The 20115-nt window shown below is 43.5% G+C and overlaps 1 protein-coding gene across 3 annotated transcripts in view; it reads left to right on the top strand.

Annotated features, from left to right (window-relative positions):
- The first annotated feature begins 8838 nt into the window (after positions 1 to 8838).
- Zbtb40 (zinc finger and BTB domain containing 40) overlaps positions 8839 to 20115 on the top strand; it is a 66451-nt gene continuing 55174 nt past the window's right edge. For all 3 annotated transcript variants that reach the window (XM_013034832.1, XM_013034829.1, XM_013034841.1), the window contains exon 1: positions 8839 to 8963. The gene's annotated coding sequence lies outside the window, so the exon portion shown is untranslated. The remainder of the gene's footprint in view (positions 8964 to 20115) is intronic.

Here is a 20115-nt window from a genome sequence, read left to right as displayed (position 1 = left end):
GGCTAGCGCTCTACCACTTGAGCCACAGTGCCAATTCCGGCTTTTTTCTTTTTGCTTATGTGGTGCTGAGGAATCGAACTCAGGGCCTCAGGCATGCAAGGCAAGCGCTCTACCACTGAGCCACCTTCCAGCCCCAATTTCTAAATATTCTATTTATACTTATTTGTATTATTTACATTATATATTACATTTATGGAAATCTATTATGTTGTCACTATCGTTTGTCCATATTTAATGATATATTGATATTTGCTTCATGGCTCATTCTATCACTTTGAGATCTGTTGATGTTGATTGCAGCTAGCCCTTTTTGACTGTTACATTTATTCCATCAATTAGCCATATTATATTTTATTTAACAATTTTAATGAACATTTAGGGTATTTTTAATTGTTATGATAAACAAAGCTGCAACAAATATCTTGGACATCTCTTTTGGTACATGAATAAGAAATTCTCTGAGGTTTATACACAAGCAAGTTGAGCTTTTTTCTTTTGGTCAGTCGTGGGGGTTGAACTCTGAGCCTGGGTGCTGTCCCTCAGCTCTTCAGCTCAAGGCTAGCACTCTACCACTTGAGCCACAGCTCCACTTCTAGTTTTCTGGAGATAAGATAAGTTTTATTGGAGATAAGAGACTCACAGACTTTCCTGCTCCAGCTGGCAATCCTCAGATCTCAGCCTCCTGAGTAGCTAGGATTCTAGGCGTTAGGCACCAGAGCCCGGCTTCAAGCTGAGTTTTATAGTATCAAATGATACATACTTTGTCTGAGTCACTAGATACATAAACAAATTGTTCTTCGTATTGGCTGCACTAACTTTCAACCCCTTTTCCAGCATCACACAGGGCTGCATTTCCCTTCCCTTCCTTTTTGTTATCCTTACATGTTGTTTTTCAAATAAGGTCTCATGCTAATTTTGCCCAGGCTGGTATTGAATTTCTACCTTCCTACCTTATCTTCTAAGTAGCTGGGACCACAAGTGTGTGCCACCATACCTAACCTTCCAAAGTTTATAGGAAAATACAAATATTCTGTTCTCCTAACATAAATGTTGCAAATTGTATACTCCAGCCAACTCTGACCACACTCATTTTGTTTGACTCCATCATTTCACTTTCAGATTATTCACTATTGGTCTATACAAAGCCACTGGGTTTTGCATGTGGTTTTTTTTTTTTGGGGGGGGGGTCCGGTCATGGGGCCTGAAATTTAGGCCTGGGCGCTGTCCCTCAGCTCAAGGCTAGCACTCTACCACTTGAGCCACAGAGCCACTTCCGGCTTTTTTCTTTTTGCTTATGTGATGCTGAGGAATCGAACCCAGGGCCTCACGCATGCAAGGCAAGCACTCTACCACTGAGCCAACTTCCCAGCCCGTTGCATGTGGATTTTATGTCATGCTTCTTTTCTAATTCATTAAGTATTTCTAATAGGGTTGTGTGTGTGTGTGTGTGTGTGTGTGTGTGTGTTTAAGATTTTTACACACAGGGTCAGATCACCTGGAAACTGATCATTTTATTTCCTCTTTTCCAAATTGGATGCCTTTTATTTTTCCTTCCTTCCTCATTGCTCTGGATAGGACCTCTATACCATGTTGAATAGAAGTGACAAAAGTAGTCATACTTATCTTGTTCCTGATTTTAGAGAACAATCATTCAGTCTTTTACATTTAGTATGAGTCTTACAGTAGGTTTTTAAAATACAAGTCTTTTATTATGTTGCACTAATTTCCATCTGTTTCTAGTTTGAGTGTTTTTTTCTAGAAAGGGTGTTGAATTTCATTAAATGCCTATTTTGCATCCATTTAGATATAGATTCACTTCCCTTCTTCCTTCTTTTAACATGGTGTATTATACTCATCAATGTTTGTATGGTGAACCATCCTTGCATTCTGGGGTGGGGGGAATCCACTTAATCATTGCATATAACCCTTTTCCTTTGCTGCTAAATTTTGTTTATTAGTGCTTTGTGCATCAATATTCATAAAGGACATTGGTCTATAGTTTTGGGGGTCTTTTTTTGTCTGTTTGGGGCTTGAATTCAGGGCCTGGTCACTGTCCCTGAGCTTTTGTGCTCAAGGCTAGCTAGCGCTCTACCACTTCAAGCCACAGCACCACTTTTAGTTTTCTAGTGGTTAAGATAGGAGTCTCACGGATGTTGCTGCCTGACCAGTCTTGGAACTATGATCCTCAGATCTTAGCCTCCTGAGTAGCTAGGATTAACAGCTATGAGCCACCTGTGCCAGGTCTGGTCTATAGTTTTCTTGTAGTGCCTTTGTTTGGCACTACAAGATCAGGGTAGTAGCTTCATTGACTAAGTGCTCATTCTCCTTTAATTTTTGAGAAAATTTTGAGAATTGTTATTTGTTCATCTTTTTAACTGTTTGGTGGAATTTTCTTGTGAAACTCTTAGGTACAGAGGATTTCTTTGTTCGAAGTTGCTGGTTACTGATTCCATCTCCTTACTAGCCATGGTAATCTATTCAGATTTTTCTTTTTTTGTGTTTTAGGTTTTAGTCTTGATAGATTTTTGTTTTTCTAGGAATTTGCTCGTTTCAATTAGGTTATCCAATTTGTTGATGGATAATAGTTGAAATAGTTCATTAAAACATTTTTATTGAGTCTGGAGTATAGCTCAGTAGTTAAAGGATGCATTTATGAGCATATATGAGACCCTGGACTCAACCCCCCCAAAAAAATCCTTTTTATTTCTCTAGATTCTGAAATAATGTAAATACTAGTAATGTAGCAGCATCCTTATTTTTATTTCTAAGTTTGGCAATTAGAGTCTCTTATCTCTTTTTCTTAGTCAACCTATCTAGAGGCTTATAAGCAAAGTATCTACCAAGAGAGAAAAATACTAGGAAGCACTTGTAAACTTTGAAGTTCACAGTGCTGGGGCTCAGGCTCCCCAAAAAGTAGAGACGTACACATGGTCCCACAGAACACTTCCTACCTATCCACACTCTACCACCAAATCCCCAAGGAACTATTTAGAATTCATCCTGCTTGTCAGTGACATTATGTCTGGCTTTCAAGAAAAAATGGGGTGGGGGGAGGGAGGAATTGGGGAGATGGCTGGGGAAGGGATGGTAGGGGAAAAACAAAGGAGGAGGTAACAATGCACGATAGGAAATGTACTCATCTTACTCATGTAACTGTAACCCCCATGTGCAGTATTTTTACAATAAAAAAAATTTATATATATATATATATATATATATATATATATATGAAAAACGACAAGACACACTAAAAACATATAGTGTGAAGAGTCAGAGCATGCAGATGCTGAGTCTGAGGCAGACTCATAGGGGGAGATACTAGAATCATAGACCAGGGATTTAAAACAAATATGAGGATTAACATGCTGAGGGCTCTAGTGGATAAAGTAGGAGAGTTCAAACAAAAAAGAAGTCCTAAGAAAAATCAACAAGAAACACAAAAGATCAAAAACACTGTAGAAGAAATGAAGAATACCTTTTGTAATGAATAAGTGGGAGAGAGAGCCTCTCAGCTTAAGGATATGTCAAAGAAAGCCTCCAAAACGGAAAACAGGAAAGCAATGAGAAAACCAACTGTGAAACCAGAACAGACTATCCTAAGGTGGGCAACTACAACAGGTGTAAATGCCTAGAAGGAAAAGAAGAGACATTTCATGTAAAATGACAGAATTTTCTGAAGTTAATAGCAGAAACCCAACCTCAGATTATAAAAGCTCATTGAACACCAAGAAGTATAAATGATACTCCCACACCCACCGAATAAAACAAGTTCTTCTGCACAGGCATATTATTTCCAAACTTCATAAAAGTCAAACATAAAGAAGAAATTTTGAAAGACACCAGAGGGATAAAAAGGATCATATTCATAGGGGAGCAAAGATAAAAACTACATCCAACTTCCCCATTTAAGTTCTCCCAAAATCATGCCATCAGGAAGAGAGTGAAGAGAAATTTTTAGCATTGAGGGGAAAAACTCACCAACCTAGAATTCTCTGCTCTGCAAAATTACCTTCCAAAGGGGAAGGAATTAAGACCTTCTCAATCAAAGTAAAGTTGAGGAGTTAGTCACCAGGGACCCTAACTTGAATTCTTTAAAGAAAAAAATATAGATAAAGAGTCAGATCTGAGGAAACAAAGATTATATAGAGTTTATGGAGTGAATAAGTGAAAGCAAAACAAAACCCTTTTTCATATTCTTAATCTAACAGATTAATGTCGGATAAAGAAGCCAGACACCAGTGGCTCATGCCTGTAATCCCAGTTACTTCATCTGAGGATCAAGGTTCAAAGCCAACCCAGGCAGGAAAGTCCATTACCTCTAATTAACCAGCAAAAAAGTCTAAAGTGAAGCTGCAGCTCAAGTGAAGCAAGATTTGAGGGGAAAAAACAAAACCTCAGGGACAGTGCCAGGCCCTGAGTTCTAGCCCTGGTAAAAGCATACATTTTTTTAAATCAGCTAAAAAGCCCAAAAGGAAAATCAGGTTTTGCTAAAGAAATAGGACCTGGAAGCCATCTCAGAAGAGGCATTGATCTCAGCATTCTGACTGTAAGTGTGCCTTTGGTCTGGGGGGCAACTGAGGCAAAAGATTCATTCCCCAAGTCTCAGCAGGTGCAAGGCCAAAGTAGTGCTCCAAGCCCCCGCTGGCTGGGTAGAGTGGTGGGAACAAGGCCTTCTCAGACCTCTTTGTCTTTTGTCTTCCTAGATGCATGAGCGGGCAGCTGACCTTTCTGAGGCATCCAGTAAATTCCCACAGCATCCTCGTCTGAGACTCTGCTATCCACTAGACCAGATCTGAAGAAAAGGATAGTGAAATTCTAACACTTCGAATGCCAGGAAGGAGAATGCCAAGGCCCAGACACCTACTCTAACAAATTAAAAAGCATATGTCGAGCCTGCAGCAAACTTCGCTTCCACAAATAACACTACTGCCTTGGGGAACAGCAGAGACATTTGACCGGGCAGCAGCTGTGCAGAGGTTCTATTTAAAGACTCGGCTTCTGCAGCCCGAGGACTCTGTGCTTGGGATTTGGTTGGAAGGTGGAGAGAACACAACAAAACTGAGGAAGATATTTTTTTTGGGGGGGGGGCACCATCAGCAGGTGGTTGGCTGCTTTTGTGTATCCTGAAAATGTTAAATGAGCTCATCTTCTTAACATTATGTCTATCTTTCTTGGAGTAAGAAAATGTGGAAAGGGCTTTTAGAATGGTGTCCAGTACACAGTGCTTATTGAGTAGAAGCCATCATTACGGTCATTGTCATCTCTCTACCCACCTCCTTATACAACTATGAACAGAGATGGAGAAATGCTCCACTCTGAGAACAGTTTGTGCCAGGCACTGGTGGCTCACACCTAGCTAGCTACTCAGGAGGCTGAGATCTGAAGATTGTGTTTTGAAGCCAGCCCAGGCAGACAAATTTGAGACTCTTATGTCTAGTTAACCAACCCAAAGCCAGAAGTGGAGGTGTGGCTCAAGGGATAGAGCATCAACCTTGAGCAGAAAATTCAAATGAGAGCATGAGGTTCTGAGTTCAAGCCCATGGACCTGGACAAAAGGAAAAAGAGAAAAGAAAAAGAAAAGCTGCTTGTTACTAAATGATAGAATTTATAATGATTCAGGTTCAGTCTCTTTTTCAGATGTTTTTGGAATCCATGAGTTGCTAACAAATACATTTTAAACAGTCAGACCTCCAAACTCCACTGTGTTTCCCCAAGTAAATTCTTTCTCTTCTCTGAGGCTGGGATAGAAATGCTACTCACTTTGTTGAGTAGTTAGGAGAATGAAGTGAGGTATTCTGATACAGAGCCTGGCATAGTACCTCACAGTACCTGACTGAGAGCTAGCATGAGATGAGGATGATTGCTCTTATTAGTGGCAAAAATGGTGTCGCACCACTTCCTATCTCGGCTGGGAACATGTGCTACTCACCTCCGTGTATAGAAGTGTATAGTAGAGTGCTACGGTAGAAGTTGGTGTTTTTTCTTGTTTTGCTGCTAAGGACAGAACCTAGGACTTCTTACATGGGAAGCTTGGGCTCTGCCACTGAGTTATAAGGCCAGCCTACAGCAGGGAGTGGACTCACCTCAGGCATTTTACATGGGGCAGTGGCCTGAGAACATTCTCTCTTAAGACAGAAACACAAGTTGCAAAGGTCTCAAATAACCTCCTTCTCAAGGGAAAGATGCTAGCAATTGGGAAATGCCTACTGTTCTTCTAAGACTGTTGACACTCTTGGAGGAAGTGAGGCCATTAGACTGTCCAGCTACTGGTCTCTCATTCTTCCAGTTGTGGCCAGTCTAAAACCAGGGCTATTGTTCTATGACTCTATGCTGCATGCATGTGTTTATGTCTGTGTATATATGCATTTTGGAGTTTATTTTACCCACAGCCTCAAACCTGTGATGTCAAGCAATCCTCTTCACTCAACCTTTCAAGTAGCTGGATCTGCAGGCATGTGTTACTGTACCTGGCAAAGTATTTTCCTCTTAACTTGTGGGAAAACACTTGGTGCTGGAACTTGCATACCATCACTGACCTCCTCTCCCTACCTGCAACCCTACTACAGCTCAGTCCCATCCAATGTCTAATGTACATTTTGAGTGTTACTTATCTGAAATGCTTGGGGTCCAGAAGTACTTTGGATTCCAAATTTTGTTATGTATATTTTCTTATACATAATGCAAAATTTGGTGGCATGGAATCCAAGTCTTAACACTAAATTCACAATTGCTTAATATATACATTATATGCATAGACTGAAAGTAATTATAGATATATATGTATTTTTTAGTGAACCTGTGTTTTAACCAATCTGTTACATGAAATCTGGGATGGAATTTTCAACTGGTAGTACTGTATTGGTGCTCAAAAGTCTTTGATTTTGAAGCATTTCAAATTTTGGATTTCTGGATTAGGGATGTACAACCTGTAATGCAAACCCTCAAAAAGTTTTTGATTTTGAAGCATTTCAAATTTTGGATTTCTGGATTAGGGATGTACAACCTGTAATGCAAACCCTCAAATAAGAGCATGAGGAAACTGCAGGTATTGATCCATTGAACCTATGTGGATGTGCTGGAGGACTGCATTCTCTTATGTCTAAAACAGTCCTGCTATGCAGAAGATTCCTCCCCATATTCATGTTCTCTCTCTTTCTCAGACTTACTTTGTAAGTGGACTTTGAACTCACAATCCTTTTGTCTCAGCTTCCCAAACCCAGCTTAGCCTGGGATTACATGTATGTGCTACTATGCCCAGATTTCCACACATTTTTTAAAATGTTCTACAATAAACACATGTTCTTTTTAAAATAGTAAAGAAAAACTTTAAAAAGTTCTATTCTTGATGTAGCTTAAAGGTAGATCCCTTTGCCTAGCATTTGAATGGCTCTAGGTTTGATCCTTAGCACCAAAAAGAACAAGGATAAAAAGAAAAAAAAAATCTGTTATGTCACAGAAATTCTGTGAACATGGTGCTTTCCTTGTGCTTTAGCCTTTTAATCTGTATAAAATACAGAGCCCATTTAAATTAGAGGGAGGGGCCTTAACCCTTATGTCAATTCCTTGAGACTGTTGAACCTCAAGGAATCCATCCACCCTGCCATACAACATATTGGTAATAACATTTTTTTGTTTTGTTTTGGTCGTGGGTCTTGAATTCAGGGCCTGGGCGCTGTCCCTGAGCTATTTTGCCCAAAGCTAGTGCATTATACCACTTTGAGCCACAGCTTCCCACTTCCGGATTTCTGGTGGTTAATTGTCCGGGCTGGCTTTGAACCGGGATCCTCAGAATTTAGCCTCCTGAGTAGCTAGGATTACAAGCACGAGCCACCGGCATCAGGCAGGAATAACATTCTTAAAATCCATGATGTCTGGTAGACACCAGCAGCTCGGGCCTGCCATCCTAGGAGGCAGAGATCTCAAAACTGGCTCTGGCAGGAAAATCTCTCACTTCCAATTAACCACCAAAAATCCAGAAGTGGGGCTGTGGATGGGGGGCAGCGTCTGGGCCCTGCCTTCAAGCTCCAGGACCGCACTCCCCTCCCTCTCTCTCTCCACGAACACCTACTATGTGCCAAGCTAAATCTGGCACTTCTCGGTGGGGCTGGTGGAAGTGGGGAGCAGGGGGCACAACAGGCACAGGTGTAACCCCAGCGACTACTATAAAAACGACTCAAGCCGGCCACAGTCAGTCGGATCTGAGTGCGGTGACCGGCGGGCATCGCGGTGGACGCGTGAAAGCCGACGTGATGAACCTGGTGCAATCGGGATCTGACTTGAATCGCCTCGTCTCAGGGCAGAGCGCACTGGGCGACGAGAACCCCCGAGGTCGGAACCACGCAGAGTAGAACGCGCGGCCGTCCCCTCGCACCCCACCCCCGCGCCCAAATCCCAACACCGGAGGGAGGGGCGGGATCAGGGCGCCAGGATTGATTGACATCGGCCTCTTAGCCTATCACGACCCAGCGGCGTGAGCTTCTCCACCAATTAGCGTGCGCCTGGACGTGCGGCTCGATCCCAGTCGCAACTCACAAGTGAACGTGTTATCTTGGGGCCTACGCGGAACAAGCTACTCACCTTAAGAGCTGCCCCCCGGGGTAGTGGAACTCAGTAGAACTCCCCCCCCTACCCCCCGCGCCAGGGCGGGGCCGAGGTCAGAGGTCGAGAACAGGCTAGCCACCTAAATCCTCCCTCTCAGTCTTAACTATTGGTGGAGAGTGAGAGAGTGACGCAGGCCCTGCCCTCTCGCGAGACCACCCCCAACCACGTGACCGCGGTGCGCGGACTTCCGGGCCGCCCCTCTCGGCTTCTACGGTCTTCGGTGCCGGCCTCAAGATGGCCGCCTTCGGGCGTCTCCGGCGCTGTTGAATGGTGAAAGCTTTATTGTTCCCTTCGGGCAGGAGTGTTCGTGTCCTCCACGGCGCTGTCAATAAAGAACCGCAGTTTGAATCGGTGCTGAGCAGGTAACCATAGAAACGAGGCTGGGACTCAGCGTGGAGACCCTTTTTTTTTTCCTTTGCAGCGGAGGCCCGAGGGGCTGCCTGAGGGGCACCGGGGGGCCCTTCCGCGTGGCGGGCTCCGCGGGGCTCGCTTCCGCCCCGGCCGCCCGCAGCCCGTCCCAGGACGAGGGCCTGCGGGGCGGGGGGCGGCCCACACGCGGGCTCAGGTTACGCGGGGACCCGCCCGGGGCCGGACCGCGGGCTCGGGTCGCGGGGCGCCGCCGCGCCTCGGGGTCCGCACCCCCGCGGCGCCCGCCCGCGGCCCGGAGGCGCCGCTTCCCCTTCCCCCCCTTTTTGGCTCTTGTTTCCCAGGACCTCAGACGGGAGGCTTTTGTGTTTTTAGATAGTCGGAAGGGGAGGTAAATAATCTGAAAGGAAACTTGGGTGCCTCCCCCCCCCCGCCCCCCAGTGAAGTGTCAGGGAGACGTCGCCATGTTCTCTGTTGATGTGTGGTCTGGCCGCTTTGCTGCTCCCGGGCGGAGTTGGGTAGTTGGCGTGGCTGTTCCCCGTGCCTTCGAAGGCCAGGACCGCCAAGCTCCAAACATTTCCGTCTGGCCCTTACAGAAGAAGCTTGCTGACCCCTGACCTAGACAGGAGTCGCAGGGGTCAGCGTGGGCCTTCCACCAGGTCCCTTCTCACGGCAGAGGGCCACTTGACCTTCTGGTCTTCACTGGTACTCGAAGTAGCCTGGCAAATTGTGCCCTCGGTCAAGTGGCAGCAGACTTTTTATTCTTTCAAGTTTTCTCCACCTGGAACTACTATTCTTCCTTGGAATTGTGTCCAAATCCAGGGTATGCCTCCTGAAAATGTGAACAATGTCAGAGTGAAACTTTTCTGTACTTCAGTCATCAAATTTGGTCCTCAACCCTTTCTTAACTAAAGTAGACACCTTTATGAAATGGGAGTAGTTTGCACCACATTTTGCTTTTCTCCCTTATTCACCCCTCTCCCCAGTACTAGAACTTGAACTCAGGGCTTCCTGCTCTCCCTTGTCTTTTCCTTGCTCTTCAGGGCTGCTGCTCTGCCACTTGAACCACACCTCCATTTCCCACACTTAGTTGTTTTTTTTTTTATCATTTATTTAACAAATGGTTTGGAACACCCATTCTTATATAAATGTTCTTAATCATTATTTTGTGAACACCTACTATGTACCAGGGATGATTCAAATCCCTGGAAATAGAGTAGTGTCGATGGCAAATATGATCAGTACTTTTATGAATTTTAAATTCTTTTTTTTTTTTTTTACTGGGGATTGAACTCAGAACTTCTCATTAGTCTTTATCACTTAATCCACACATATGGCCCCTTTTTGAATGGGTTCTTATGTCCAGACCAGTGAGGGCTATGATCCTCCAACTTTGCTTTCCTGGATTTCTGGGAAGCCCTACATGCCTAGCCCCATTGGTTGTGATGGAATCTTGAAAGCAATTTTTTGTCTTGAATTTCAGGCCCCCAGTCTCCACCACCCAAATAGCTAGGATTACAGGTTTGAGCCACCATAACTGGCTGTGGAATTTAAATTCTTTAGAGAGTGTGTTATTACCAGCGCACCTGATAATTTCTCCCCCCCCTCCCCTCCTTCCCTTCCTCCCTCCCTCTCTCCCCCTCTTTCCCTCTCTTTCTCTCTCTCCCCCTCTCTTTCTCTTCCTTCCTTCCCTTCCCTCCCTCCCCCCCTCTTTCCTTCCTCCTTTCTTCTCTCTCACTCTTTTTTTTTTTTTTTTTTTGGTGGGTCATGGAGCTTGGGCTTGGGCACTGTCCCTGACCTCTTCAGCTCAAGGTGAATGCTCTACCACTTAAGCCACAGCGCCAATTCCGGTTTTCTAGTGGTTTATTGGAGATGAGTCTCATGGACTTTCCTGCCCAGGCTGGCTTTGAATTCCTCAGATCTCAGCCTCCTGAGTAGCTAGGATTACAGGCGTGAGCCACCAGTGCCCAGCTCTTTCTTTCTCTTTTTGAGACAGGATCTATGTAGCCCAGGCTAGCCTTGAACTCAAGATACTCCTGCTTCAGCCTTCCCAGTGCTGGGATTACAGAGATGTTCAGCCACACTTGGCTCACAAAGATCATTTGAAACCCACAGCTGTCATAGCATCGTGACTAAAAATAGTCGTTAATATTTGAGTAATTCCTTTGTGCCAGGTATTTGTACTAAATACCCTGTGTGTACTATCACTTAATCCTCACAGCAAGATGATATACAATTTGGTTTAAACAATTTTCAGTTTTAACACATAGTGTTTATCACCATTATTGTTTTATAAATAAGGAAACTGGCTCATAGATGGAGGAGAGATGTCTAAGCATTCATAGCTTATATCTGGGGATGGTGGCTCATACCTATTATCTTAGCTGCGGATCTCAGTTCCAAGTTAGTCCAGACAGACCCTCATCTCAGTAAAAAAGCTGGATTTATGGTGGTGCATATCTACCTTCCCAGTTACATGGGAAGTGTAAATAAAAGAATCTTGGTTAAAATGGACACCCTTTGTGAAAAATGATGAAAGCAAAAAGGGCTAAGGGCTTGGCTCCTGCCTAGCAAGCTGGAGCCTAAGAGTTCAAACTCCAGTAACACCAAAAAGAAGAAGATTACACAGCTTATGCCTAAGGGAGCTGAAGCTAAACGGATCATACCATGCTGTGTTATTTTGTTTGTTGTCTTTCCTGCTTCCTTGGGGGATCCTCAAGGACAGGGAACACACCTAACTTTTTGTGTCCTCAGCTGCTAGCCAGTGTTCTAAACCTCATGTTTCCAGGAAGATATTAAACAAATCCAGGTCCCTTGAGCAAATATTTGAGGGTTCACTGTATACCAAGCACCACCATAGAGGCCCTGTGATTACTAGGGCAGTCAGGGAGCACTGGGGTAGATACTAAAACTTAGTGTCTAGGCAGTGCAAAAATAACAGGGACTTAAAATTATGGCAGCTGCTCTAAGGGGAACAAAACAGTGCTTAGATAGACTTAACCTGAGTGGTTAGAAGGTTTACTGTGGAAATTGATACATAACAGAACTAGTCCAGTAAGGGAAAAGGGAAAGAAGCCAAGGGGAAGAACTCTCCAGGGGCCTTGGAGACTATAAGGGGTGCAGGAACTTGGGATGTCAGAGAATGAAAGGAATGAGAAATTGTATTGGGCCCAGTGCCTGGCTCTGGATTTCTGTTGGTATACTTGCATGTTCTTGGCCAGTTAAAGATGGCTTGTCTGCTCTCTGAGTACATTTGGATATTCTTTAAGCGCCTGCTTAAAGAATTGTGTTTCTCCTTAAATAACAAAAAACGGTATTGATAGGCTTGAGATGGTCTTGCTGAATTCAGGCTGCCCTCCTTCCTCAGCCTGGGTAGTTCTGGGAGCATGTTGTTATACATACTGCTGAATTCCATTTAGGAAACCAAAATTTGGCCCCCAATGCAAACTAAGGTACTAAATAACAAAAATGTGTTACAGACAATTTTAGGGCCGACACAAGTATTTTTTAGACTTTAGGGGAAGGGAACAGATTTTTCTTGTTTGTGTTTAGGAAACAAGTTTTCCAAATGCGATTTAATTTTTTAAACTAAATTTTACAGTTGTCTGTGTAGATAGAGCATGTAAAGCTGGAAGCTGTGTGTGTGCCTCTATCACAGGTACCTGCATTTTGTGGGGAGGGGCAGTAGCGATGAAACCCAGGGCTCTAGCACATGCTCTACCACTGAACCCAAAATACTTTTCTTTGGTTGGTTGTTTTGTTTTGTTTAAACTGGTGTTTGAACTCAGTGCTTTGCACTTGCTGGGCAGGTACTCAGCCACTTGAACCACAGCCTCTAGCTCTTTTTGCTTTAGTTATTTTTTTTTAAAGAATCTTGTATTTATGCCCAGGCTTTTCTGGACTGCAGTCTTCCTATTTATGCTTCCCATATGGTTGGGATTACAGGTGTGTGTCACCATGCCCAGCTGTTGGTTGAGATGGAATCCGTTGAACCTTTTGCCTTAAGTCATGATCCTCTCGGTCTCTACTAATCAAGTAGCTGGGATTACAGGCTTGAGCTACAGTGCATGGCCAAAAATCTGTGTGTGTGTGTGTGTGTGTGTGTGTGCGTGCACGCGTGCAAGCGCGCATGTGTGTGCGTGTGCATGCGTGTGTGTGTGCACGCACGCTCGCGCTTGCATGTGTTTGCCAGTTCTGGGACTTGAACTCAGGGCCTACACACTGTCCCTAAGCTGTTTTGCTCAAGACTAGTGCTCTATCACTTGAGCCACAGCTTCACTTCCAGCTTTTTGCTGATTAATTGTAAATAAGAATCTCACAGGTTTTCCTGCCTGGGGTTGGCTTCCAACTGCAATCCTCAGATCTCAGCCTCCTGAATATCTAGTATTATAGGTGTGAACCACTGGCATCCAACAAAAATCTGCATTTTTATTATTATTTTGTTGTTGCCAGTTATGGGGCTTGTACTTGGGGTTTGGGCACTCTCCCTGAGCTCTTTAGCTCAAGGTGAGCCCTCTACCACTTTGAGCACAGCACCATTTTCAATTTTCTGGTGGTTAATTGGAGATAAACGTCTCACAGACTTTTCTGCCTGGGCTGGCTTTGAATCTCTATCCTCAGATCTCAGACTCTTGAGTAGCTAGGAATACAAGCTTAAGCCACAGGTGCCTTGCTAAAATCTGCATTTTTAAAGGCAGTTTAAGAAAAGATCAGGCTTCTAGTTGGTGGTAATTTCCAAATTTGATGTTTGCAGATAAGTTATTTCCTGTCAGTATTTTCAAAATAATGTTGCATACTTTTAACACAGAATACCGAGTGCTTTGGAAGAAGTAGCAGGCTTTTTCTTTTTGAACAGGTAAACATAGGATGATGTTTGGGCTGATGAACATAAGTCATTAGAGGCAGTAATAAATCAAAGGACCTATACAAGTAAGATGGCAGTGTCAGGTTTTGCTCTAAACTATATCCACTAACTGCCTTGCACATGTCATCAGAAGATATAATCCAGTTCAGCAAATGGAGCAGTGAACTGGACAAAGAGTGGCATGTTAATGCAATGTTAAACAACAAGCCCTGAATTAAATTGCTATTTTAGGTTTGGGTGGGCCCTCCACATCTGAGGATTGCAGTTCTACTCTGTGATTTGGGTCTGTTGGGTTCCAGTAAAGAGTAGGTGGCAACAGTAGCTTTGAAGGATAATATGAAACTGCAGGAAGAGCCAGGGCATACCAATTTGTTTTTCAATCTATTTTATTTCAGTTCAAAGCATCAGTGCAGACAGCAGCCCAGGAAAACAAGCCACAGTTTGGCAATACTCAACTGCTTTTGGAGATTGAGGAAGACTGAGTATTACCAAAGTGTGGTTTGTTTTCTTGGACTATCTGTCTGCAATGATGCTTTGAACTGAAATAAAATAGATTGAAAAACAAATTGGTGTGCCCTGTTGCCTCATACTGAGTATTTATATTACCCTTCTGGAGTGCTGCCTGTTCTGGCACCCTGGGGGAAGGCAATGACCCCTCAGCCTCTTTCAACTCTTCCATTGAGTGCGTGCTTTGATTTTCACAGGGAAATTGGATTGGGGGCATATGGTTTTCTGGATATCCAATACCCTGCCTTCTAAAGCCATCATCTTGATAATGCAGAGAAGCAAGCTACTAACCACACTGGAGGGAGAATTAATATTAAGGGCATTTAAATTCAGAGATGAGATCGTCACTTTCTTTAAGTCATGCAGAAGGTACAGTATTTCATTTGCAGAGTGCATGCAGCTGTGAGATTCTGACAGCCCTCATTGTGCAAGGGAAGGAAGTTGGCCTGCCTTCTTTTCCCTCTTGTTACTTAACTCCACATCCTGAAAATCATGATCCCTACATAAAGTAATCATGGTATAGCCGATCCATGTAAATCAGGGATTATTTTTGTTTTTGTTTTTGTTGTTCTTGTTGTTTTGGGTCCAGTCGTGGGGCCTGAACTCTGGGCCTGGGCGCTGTCCCTCAGCTCTTCAGCTCAAGGCTAGCGCTCTACCACTTGAGCCACAGCGCCACTTCTGGCTTTTTCTTTTTGCTTATGTGGTGCTGAGGAATCAAACCCAGGGCCTCATGCATGCAAGGCAAGCACTCTACCACTGAGCTACCTTCCCAGCCCCTCAATTACATATTCTTCTGGTAGAAATAAGCTAGTATTTTGCTTATAGGTATCAGCTTCTTGGCAAATGGAGTCCGTTCCTCTTTAAAGTTAAAGGGGAAGGAAGAGGAGAAAGGAATAGATTCAAGGAAGAACTATAGAATGTCACCCTTGCATTTTCCCAGGAAAATGCTCTGCCTACGTGAAAGGAAAGAGCTTCTGTTAGAGACCAATTATGTCAGAACTAAACTAGAATCTCTGAGAAGGTCAATTCATAACTGGACAGAACAAAGCAATATGAGATACTTAAGGATGGAGTCCAAGAAAGATGGAGTTTAGAAACAATTAGAAGTGTAATAGTTCTGGAGGTGACCACAATACCACGTGACCACAATAACCAAATAACCAATATAAGAAAATGAGCAGTATAAGATCCTACTTCTGACTGAACCCACTAGTTTTGCCTGTTTGTCAGCCCCCTAAACCTAGCCTGACCATAGCATCATCTTAACTCCTTTGGCTCTCTGTCCTATGAGTTCCAGAAGGTGGTGCTGGGAGCTTTGGCAGGAGTAGACTTGCCATTTTTCTTCCGTCTGGTACTTGTTGGTGGGTGGTAGGTACCACAGAGTTGCCAGTAGCTTTGTGTTTAGATATTCCTCAGTCTACAGTCATTAACTTTGGTTCAGAGTAGTTTGCTCTTACACCCCATCCCAGAACATGGTAATGTTGATAATAAAATTGACAGTGCCAGGCACTGTACTAGTACATAATTATGTCATAATCCTCATAGCAACCAAGCAGTAAATATTATTGCCTCTGTTTAAAAAATAATACTAAGCTGGGTGCCGGTGGCTTATGCCTATAATCTTAGCTACTCAGGAGGCTGAGATCTGAGGATCTGGTTCAAAGCCAGCCCAGGCATGAGACTCTTATATCCAATAAACCACTAGAAAACCAGCAGTGACACTGTGGTTCAAGTGGTAGAGTGCTCGCCTTGAGCTGAAGAGTGCAAGAACAGCGCCCAAGCCCAGAGTTCAAGTCCCACCACCGACAAAAAGAATATACTAGTGAGGTTAGAGACATGGCCCAGGTGCCAATGAGCATAAAGTGTCAAATAACAAGTCTGAGTCCTGGACTCAGACAAAAACAAAATAGTAATAATTATTATTAATTTTGCAGTGCTCGTGATGGAACCCAGGGCCTCTGCAACTGACTAACAGCTCCAGGCCCAGAAAAAATTTAAACATCTTAAGTTGCAAATATGAGCTTCTGTACACATTAACTCACATTTGGAAAAACACCATTTGAAAGTTAAGTATTCAAAGTGACATTGCGAAAGTCCACCTCAGAACCCCCTGGGTAGTAGTCCCTGTGATAAGCTCCTGTTGGCCTGCAACATGCAGAAGCAAGGGCGACGATGGCAAGCCCTCTCCTCATCCAGGCAGTATCGCTGGCATCTACCTAGTGCCCTGCCTTGTTTGCAGGCAGTCCTCCTTCCTGTGTCACCACTTCTCTTCTGGCTCTGCTTACTCCCTGTTTTTATCTGTTCTTTGATATTAACTTATTTTCCAAAGGACTGCCCCCATTTTCAGTGCCTAGCTCTTTGCATGATGTGGTGATCATAGCGGGAACTAATAGAATATGGTTAAACTAAGTGGCAGTAGAACTTATTGCCCATTTAGCTTGTAGGTTTGGCATGACATTATGACTTCCTAAGGTTGCTGTGAAGGCCTGGTGGCCAGTAAATTAGATCATCCTAGGCTCAGCTGCTCATTCAGTGGGCTCTCTGCTGTTAGCTGCCCTCAGTTCCAGTCAGGTTAAAAACCAGAGGGAGAGTTTTCAAGGTCAAAGTCCAAGACAGTGGAATAATTGGCCCCTAGAGTTCTTTTTTTTGGGGGGGAAGGGGAGGAAAATGTTGAAGATGAAATTTTTCATGTCTTCCTCTGAACATTTTGAGCAAATAACAATGGAATCCCACAGGCTCTTTCCCAGAGTAAAGGCAGTAAAGAACTCCCCTCTTTTGCATTTTTTTTATTAGCTCCTTAAGATAACTCTCTTGTTATACTCCCTGGTGATGGGCCAGGGAAAGCTAGAGATGAAAGCTTTGCCTTCCTTCTTCAAAGACAAAGAGAGAAGCTTACAGGAGGAGAGTGGAGTTCTGAAATATACACAGTGGTTCCAGGTGGAGTAATCTGGGTAGCAGCAGGACACACAGCAGAGGATGGAGTCCGCCCTCTTCTGGGTGTTTCTGGTGCTTCACTACAAAAGTGCAAGGAAAAGAAGAGCCATCTCTTCTGAGTTGTGCCAGAGCTCCCTGAGAGCAGTATGTGCAGAATAGACTGTCTTCCCTGGGTAGTGCTGGGCTGCAGGAAGCACCTGAGCTCGGTGAATACATGCTGGGTGCACAAGCAAGGTTAGGAGACCAGCTCAGATCTCTCAACTAAACTGTTACCAGCTGCATGGCTTGGACAAGGAATGGGTAGAAGTGGGGGCTAGAGGAATGTGTGGCTAGTTGCTGGTGTTGGTCAGCTTTCTATTAGAGTCATAAGTACCTGAGCTAAATCAGCCTACAAAGAGAAGAGGGTTATTTTGGTTCACAGTTTCAGAGGTTTCAGTCCATGGTCGGCTGTTCCCTTGCTTTTGGGCCTGTGACAGTATATCAGTAGTCAGGAGCTTGAGGAGCAAAACCATGTACCATGGTGGGGAAGCAAAAAAAGGAGAAACCAGGGACGCACTGTCCTCCTCCGGGGCACACTCCCAGAGACCACAAGACCTCTCATTAGCTCTACCTCCCAAATAGTTTCATTTTGAGGAACAAGCCTTCGACACATGGGCCTTTGGGGGCATTTAAGATCCAGACCATTGCAGTTTGATATAATTCTCCCTCAGTCTCAGCCTCTTTTTTTGTTGTTGTTGTCGTACTGAGGTTTGAGCCCAGGGCTTCATGCATGCTACTGAGCTCCCCCACCCTCTTTTATTTAAAAACCACTTTATTTACTGCATATCTTTGCAGTGCCTCTGATCAGAGGAAGGTATACATAATTTTAGTAAAGATTCAATGATTAAGACCTTCACTGCATTCTAAGTTCTCAAGCTTGGGCAGTGTTACAGTGCTAAAAGTTCCTGCTCCTGAGTCAGACAGCGTGGGTTCTTTTATTGATTCTGCCACTCACCGACTTTGTGATTTGGACAAGTCATTTCATTCTAGGCCTCCACTTTCTTGGTGGGAAGTAGGGCTAATAATAGTAACTGTCTCACTGGTTTTGCAAAAATTATGTAAGGTCATTCATGTAAAGAGCTTGACACCATGCATAAACTTTAATAAATGCTTGATAAATGTTACTCCTTTTAGATTTATACTGTAACCTCCCAGATTGTCATCTTTTCCTTTCCAAATTGACTTCCATACTGCTTCCACTTAGCTTTCTCATTTCTGGATTCAGCCAGCTTTGAATTTGAAAATATTTGGGGGAAAGCTTACATCTGTAGTTGACATGTAGAGATTATTTTTCCTTATCATTCCCTAAACAATTCAGTATAACACAGCATTTGCAGCATATTTAGGAATTTTAAGTAATCTAGAGATGATCTAAAGTATGTGGAAATATATTCATAAGTTACATACAAATTCTAAACTATTTTATATGAGACTTGAGCATCCACAGATTTTGGTATCCATGAAGGTACCAGATTCAATCTGAGGGACAACTGTTTATTATGAATTAAAAAAAAAAAGATTTAGGATTGAGGCTATAGCTCAGTGGCTCAGCGCACACATTCAGTCCTGGATTCAACCGCCACAGTCATAAGTACATCTATATATATATACATATACACATATCTGAGCACTCAGATTCTGGTATCCACAGGGATATTAAACCAATCCTAACAGAAATCCTCATCTAAGATTTGGGAAACAAAATTCTGTTTTCTGTCATTAGTGAACTAGAAGCTCTAAAAGCACTTCTTCTTACCTATGAAATGTGGAAATTGGACTAGGTTATTTTTAGAAGTTGGGTCTCATCTCCTAATTTTCAGTGTATATAGGATTTTAAGTAATCTACAGATTATAGTAATCTCAGGATTATAGCCTCATTCCTCCTTTTCTTCATTCCTACCTGACTTCCATTCCATACCAGCTGCTTAAAACTAGCAGTCTAGCATGTGTTTGTTTTTAAAGCCAATTAATTAACATTTGATATATGCAGACAATACATATATAACTTAAAAATGATGAAGCAAAGTGATAAAAACGAGTATTTTGGAGGTACTCTTGTATTTTATTATCTTAAAAATATTTTGGATAGGGGCTGGGAAGGTGGCTCAGTGGTAGAGCTCTTGCCTTGCATGCCTGAGGCCCTAGGTTGGATTCCTGAGCACCACATAAGCCAAAAGAAAAAAGCCAGAAGTGGCACTGTGCCTCAAGTGGTAGAACTCTAGCCTTGAGCTGAAGAGCTAAGGGACAGCACCCGGGCCCAGAGTTCAGCCCCCACGACCGGACCCCCCCCCAAAAATATATATATTTTGGATAGTGGGGTTTGAACTTACTGCCTTGCACTTGGTAGGTTGTTGCTCTACCACATGAACCATGGCTCCAATCCTCCCTTTTGCTGGACTTTTGGAGATGTAGTCTAGCAAACTTTTCTGCCCAGGTTGGCCTCAAACCATGATCCTCCAAATCTTGGCTTCCTGAATAGCTAGGATTACAGGCGTGAGTCACTGGCACCTGATGGTTTTTTATTCTTTGAGACAGGGACTTGTTACGTAGTTCAGTCTGGCTTCACGTTTGCTCTGCAGCCCAGGCTTACATAGACATAATCTTGCTACCTCAGCCTCCCAAATATACTACGATTACAAACACGTGCCGCCATTCTCAGCTTTGGCAATTCTGTTATGTTTACTTTTTTTTTTATTGTGAAAATGCTGTACAGAGGGGTTACAATTACATGGGCAAGATAATGGGTACATTTCTTATCAAGCATTGCGGCCTCCTCCTTTGTTTCCCCTTCCCATCCCTTCCCA

This window comes from Dipodomys ordii, unplaced genomic scaffold (assembly GCF_000151885.1).
Source record: "Dipodomys ordii isolate 6190 unplaced genomic scaffold, Dord_2.0 Scaffold6, whole genome shotgun sequence".
Classification (NCBI taxonomy): Eukaryota; Metazoa; Chordata; class Mammalia; order Rodentia; family Heteromyidae; genus Dipodomys; species Dipodomys ordii.
This window is presented reverse-complemented; position numbering and strand designations above follow the sequence as displayed.